Below are 6,310 nucleotides of genomic sequence, written 5' to 3' on the forward strand. Positions count from 1 at the left end.
TTGCCTAGGTTTTCTTCTAGGGTTTTTATGGTTTTAGGTCTAACATTTAAGTCTCTAATCCATCTTGAATTAACTTTTGTATAAGGTGTAAGGAAGGGATTCAGTTTCAGCTTTCTACTTATGGCTAGCCAGTTTTATCAGCACCATTTGTTAAACAGGGAATCCTTTCCCCATTTCTTGTTTTTTCAAATGAAGACATATTCATGGCCAATAAGCATGTGAAAAAATGCTCAACATTAATAGTTCTCAGAAATATTCAAATTAAAAGCACAATGAGGTTTGACACTAATTTGACACCAATCTGACACAAATCAGGATGGCTAGTATTAAAAAGTCAAAAAATAACAGATGTTGGTGAGCATACCAGGAAAGGGAAAGTTTATACCTGTTGGTAGAAATGCAAATGAGTACAACCTCTATGGAAAACAGTATGGAGATTTCCCAAAGAACTAAAAATAGAACTACCATTCAATCCAGCAATTCCTACTACTGAGTATCTACCCAAAGGGAAGTAAATCATTATATAAAAAGATACTTGCCAGCATATGTTCATTGCAGCACTATTCACAATAACAAAGAGATGGGGTCAACCTAAATGTTTATCAATGAATGACTGGATAAAGTAAACATCATAGATACATATATAGTACATATGCTATGAAAAGCTACTCAGCCATGAATAAGAATAAAATTACATATTTTTCACCAACATGGATGAAACCAGAGGCCATTATCTCAGATGAAAAAACTCAGAAACAGAAAGTCAAATACTGTATTTTCTCACTTATAAGTGGAAGATAAAGAATGCATACATATGGGCATAAAGTGTTGAATAATAGACACTGAAGACTCAGAAGAGTGAGAGGGTAAGAGTGGGGTAAGGGATGAGAAATTACTTAATAGGTACATGTGGAAGTGACACAAAAAACTCAGACTTCACCCCTAGGCAACATATCCATGCTAAAAAGCTATATTTCTACCCTGTAAATTTACAAATTTTTAAAAAGAAGTCGGTATGTATTTATTATGAGTTACTTCTTTCACTGCACAGAGTGGCTGGTTAGGTACCCTAAAGTTTTGCCTACTGCAAAAATTTCTCTATTCTACCCTCTTTCAGGGCACAGACTGGGCTGTATGCAGCAGTAGTTTCTGTTTTGTTTCCACTGACATTCTCAGTCGATCTGCTCATGAGCTGAACCTAACCTTTTTCTCCATCAGTTTGCCATAAGAATGCACTCATATGGTCATGGGGATGACCTAATGGGCAAGCATAAGTGCACACTATTGAAAAATAAAAACAGTGCCATCTGTTTGCATAACTTACTTGTGCCCTCAAAGCCTCTTTATGCTGAATCTCAAGTATACATTTTCATCTTAATATGGAATGTTGATGACTTCACCTAACATTGTGGCTTGGTGATCTAAAAGAACTCAACTTGTGATGCTCAGTTCTGACTGTGTAGTCACTTGGCGTTCCATGGTCAGGTGTATTTGAATGGTGTATAATAATCTCCTGCTGATAGCTTGGTATTGCTTCATCACTCATGGGGTTTATGTTGTGTTTCTCCTAATTAGGATTGCATTAACTCAATTTCATACCTTTTCTCACCACAGATGTTTTTAAGGCCATAGTGTCTGCCATGTCATATAGCCCAGATGGCAAAGCTACTCTATTACAGACTGTACCTGCTGTTGAGCCTTTTCAATTTTTGCACACCATTTCAAAACTGGAAAAATTCATATCCCTACGTAAATATATTCGAGCAGTATTCCCAAATGTGACCTGTTATCTCTTCAGAACCTTAAGAAACCTAGTGGCTGTAGTATATGGCAAGAGAGAAAATGTCCTATATGTAATAATTTAATTCATCAGCATATATCTCCTTTTTCTAGGTACCAGACCAGTGAAATTAAAAGGAATGTGAAAAGACTACCACTCCTGCATATTTTAAATTGATAAGGTTAATAATTGCCTTGTCTCAGGTTGTGATACTGTTTATGATTTACTAGCTTCATCAGGGAAATATTTCTGTAGTTAGGAGATTTTTAGATGTTTGTATTTTGAATGCAGAGATTAATATAGGGGCTGTTCAGAACTGAGAATAACTGTCAGGCAAACTTCATTTTTCATGTTAAAGAATTTAGCTATTCTTCTAAAGCAATCTGAACTCACTTAAATGTTTTCAGCAGTAAAATTAAAAATATGTTTTTGTAGTTGATAATTTCAATTACTCTTTCTTAAAGCAATTATTAACTGCCCTTTAATAATTAAAAATAGTGAAAGTGGATCAAAAATTCTAAAACAAAAGTAATGAAAATTCTTAACACAATAACTGATTTAAAGATAAACTTTTCTTTAAAAACACATATATTATTTACTCTTTATTTTTGGTTTCACATCTTTACTTTTATCTTCTTACTGTTGTTCATTTTTTGTCTTTGTCTAACAAATCATAATGGGAAAATGCTTGTTTATCTCTCAAAAGCTGAAACTATATTGGTTTACCTTTAATGAAAATGATAGGCAATTCTTCACTTTAAGAGAATCTGAAACTTGCTGGCTGTTGAAACCATGGTATTTCACACTGAAAACTCTTCCATGAATACAAATAAAAAGTACATATTGAGATTTAATATGAACGAATTTGCAAATTCAATACAATATTGAAAATTCAAAACAAATACATTTTATAGATAAATCAATTTTTATGAAATTTGTTGAATTGTATTATATGTGCTTCTTAGGTTTAGCAGAGATTTTTATTTTTATTTTTTTAATGCTTAAAATAAATAGCATAGTAAAACACTAGGTCTTGAGTTAGTGAGAATGGATAAGTCTATTTTTGAAATTTGTATTTGATAAACTATAATTTTTCACCCACTCTTTTTCCTCCAGACATAGTGCCCAAATGCTTTCCACTGCTTAATATTAAACAAACTATTTTAAATAACATTATTTTGACTGTGGTATTGCTTGTGTACATATTATATTTATTTTACAGGTTCTTCAGGTCATTTACATATCCCAAAATGACATGTAATGTTTTATTTTACATGAGCAGAAAATAATTCTCTGACAGTTTATTTTACTATGTTTCTACTAAGAAGACAGATTGATACAGTAAATAATACAGTTTCAGTATATTTTTTTAAAGACTGTGTTTAAAGACATTGATTGCTGGTACTTTTCTTCTAAATAATAAATAGCCTTGATAATTAATTATGAGGGTGCTTATACATTATTTCCAGCATGCAAAGTCCATGCTAGCATTCTTAATTCACAAAGGAGGAGGTAAATGTTGTTATAAGTAAAATATATATAATTCTAATTCTAAATATTCAACTAAATGGTAAAGGAATCAATATTCACATTATCTCTAGATATTGAGAAAAAAGAAATATACCCATTTTAAAATATAGGAAAAACCTAATTAATGTGCAAATAATGTAGGATAGATAATTGTAAACACAATGCGTACAAATTGAAAAACTAAAACCTAAAAATGCACAATGCTCTCAATTGTTCACATTATAGAGTTTATTTAAAAATCTACTTCTAGGGTGGGTGTGGTGGCTCATGCATTTAATCCCTACATTTTGAGGGCCAAGGAGGACAAATTGCTTGAGCCCATGAGTTCCAGACCGGACTGGGCAACATGAGGAAAGCTTGTCTCGACATAAATACAAAAAATTTTCTGGGCATAGTAATGCGGGCCTGTAGCACCATCTTCTGCTACTCAGGAGGCTGATGTGGGAGATGGAGGTTGAAGTAAGCCAGGATGGCGCCACTGCACTCCAGCCTGGGTAACATAAGCAAGTCCCCATCTCAAAAAAAAAAAAAAAAGGCTGGGTGTGGTGGCCTGCATGCCTGTGGTCCCAGATACTCAGAGGCTGAAACGGGAGGATTGCTTGAGCCCAGGGGTTCAAGGCTGCAGTGAGCTGTGATCACATCAATGCACTCCATCCAGCCTGAGCAACAGAGTGAGACCCTGACTATATTTTAAAAAAAAGAAAGCAATAGGAAGAAACAACTCAACCACACGGCTAGTATGTTACTGGGTTATAAAATCATAAAGCCCTAAACAGAGAATTAGCCCGTTTCCGGAAGAGGTCAAGAACAGATGATACAGCTGAATTGAACTGCCTGTACAGCTCGTTTTCTACAAGATTCCAGCCCTGGAAGATGATGGGATCCAGGCCCCACTGAAGCACCTCGAACAAGAAAAACGCCGAGTCCAAAGAGCCAGGCCTTGAACACACGATCCCTGTCTATAAATAACTCCTCCTGGGAAATAAAAAGCAAGATCTAAAGCAGGAAACCCGAGCCGCGGAATCTGGTGAGTTCTTAGGAAACCCACTCACGGGCCTGAGTCCCCCGTGGGAGCGGCGGCTCCGGCACCTGGACACCCGAGTCCCGGGAGCCCTGGGCGGCCGCGCGTGCCTACCTGCAGGCCTGATACCGGCGGCGGAGCGCTCCTGGCCCCGCACCCGCCCGGCTCCGAGACCGCTGAAACGCACCCAGGGCGGTGAGGGCGTCGTCGCCAAGGACAGCGCAGATGGCAGCGGAGGCGTGCGAGCCGGAACCGACTGTGGGAAAGGGCCAGGTCGGGACGCCCCTCGGTTCAGCCCCAAATCCTGCCCGTTCCCCAGCCCCGCTCAGGCGGCGCCCCTGCCACCTCTGGCCACATGGGCTGGGACGGCTGGCTCCTGCAGAACGCGCCTCCCGCTGCCCTTCTCCACTGGCTGCTCAGGCCCTGCCTCGCCAGCCCGGCATCCTCCGGACATCCCTACCTGTCCTTTAGGGCTGGCCTCATAGGTCAAATGTCACCTGCCAGGGAGGTATGGCCTGCCCCCTAGCAGGTGGGCCTCTTCCACGCTGCCTGCAACACCACCCACCCACCTTGATAACTGCTTGTAAACGGTGTACTGCTTTCCCCCTTGAGACTGCAAACCTTCAAGGGCAGGAAATGGGTCTGTTTTCCTGGCAAAATAATGAAGTTGGCTGAAGGTTTTGCTGAATAAAATGAGTGACAGACAAAAGTAGCCAAATTGGGCACTTCTGATGGGTTATTTGGTGAAGGAAGTGCAGTGTAGGGGCTTAACTAGTTATTCTGGATTTCTTTCCCCGTGTTACTCCTCCCTAGTTCTGATGAGGAACTGAGAGCTGGATCTATTAATCTATTAACTCTTAACCTCCTTTTTTTTTTTTTTTTTTTGATGGGAGTCCCACTCTGTCACCCAGCCTTGAGTGCAGTGGCGCGATCTCGACTCACTATAACCTCCGCCTCCCGGGTTCAAGAGATTCTCCTGCCTCAGCCTACTGAGTATTGGGATTACAGGCGCCCGCCACCATGCCCAGATAATTTTTGTGTTTTTAGTAGAGACAGTGTTTCACCATGTTGGCCAGGCTAGTCTGAAACTCCTGACCTCAGGTGATCCACCCGCCTCAGCCTCCAAAAGTGCTGGGGTTACAGGCGTGAGCCACTGCGTCCGACCTTAACCTTCCTTTTCTAAGGGTACTACCAGACTTCTCTTGCTACCCTAAGGATGGAGTCCTAATTCTGCCATCTGAACCCTGAATCCTTCAGTTTCGGCACAACAATTTCCACCAAAGACTTGCAGCCTCTCCTGGGTTTAGGGGAATGGGGGATGCTTTCATCTGAGGCGGGACACACATGATGGTAATTAGAATACTCTCTCCCAAAGAGGAGGAAATAAGTAGGAAAATAAACAAGTCTGATGCCCGGGAAGTGTTTACGGATGGGGTGCAGAATAGCCCTACCACAAAGAAAATCTCAAATGAGACATTCTATCACTGCTGGGGTTTCTGGTAAAACAAGAGCTGAGGCCAGCTGTGGTTTTTTGTTTTGTTTTGTTTTGTTTTTTTGCTTTATAAAAATAATATTCAGTAAGTAGATTTCCAAGCCTTGCATTCATTCTATTCAATGTTTCAAAGATTCACACATATTCTATTTGTGATCATATCGTACTTTGTTTAGCCATTCTCCTGCTGATCAACATGGGGTTATCTCCATTTTGTTTCCTTTACTGTTCTGAACATCCACTCACTTGTCTCCTGGAGCCCCTGGGCAAGCATTTTTCTGGGTGTGGACCCATTACTACACCAGGCATAGCCCCAGCAAGCTAATGTAATGTGCAGAATTAAGGGATAACACTAAACTGTTTTCCAAAGCAGTTATACCAATGTATACTCCCATTAAAAGTGACTTTTGTTTTTGACTCAGTATTTTTCAGGTCAAACACATTTTCCTTTCGATTTCAGATGTATACTGATTTTCACAAACTGTCT

The sequence above is a fragment of the Colobus angolensis genome, unplaced genomic scaffold, assembly GCF_000951035.1.
Source record: "Colobus angolensis palliatus isolate OR3802 unplaced genomic scaffold, Cang.pa_1.0 Scaffold145, whole genome shotgun sequence".
Classification (NCBI taxonomy): domain Eukaryota; kingdom Metazoa; phylum Chordata; class Mammalia; order Primates; family Cercopithecidae; genus Colobus; species Colobus angolensis.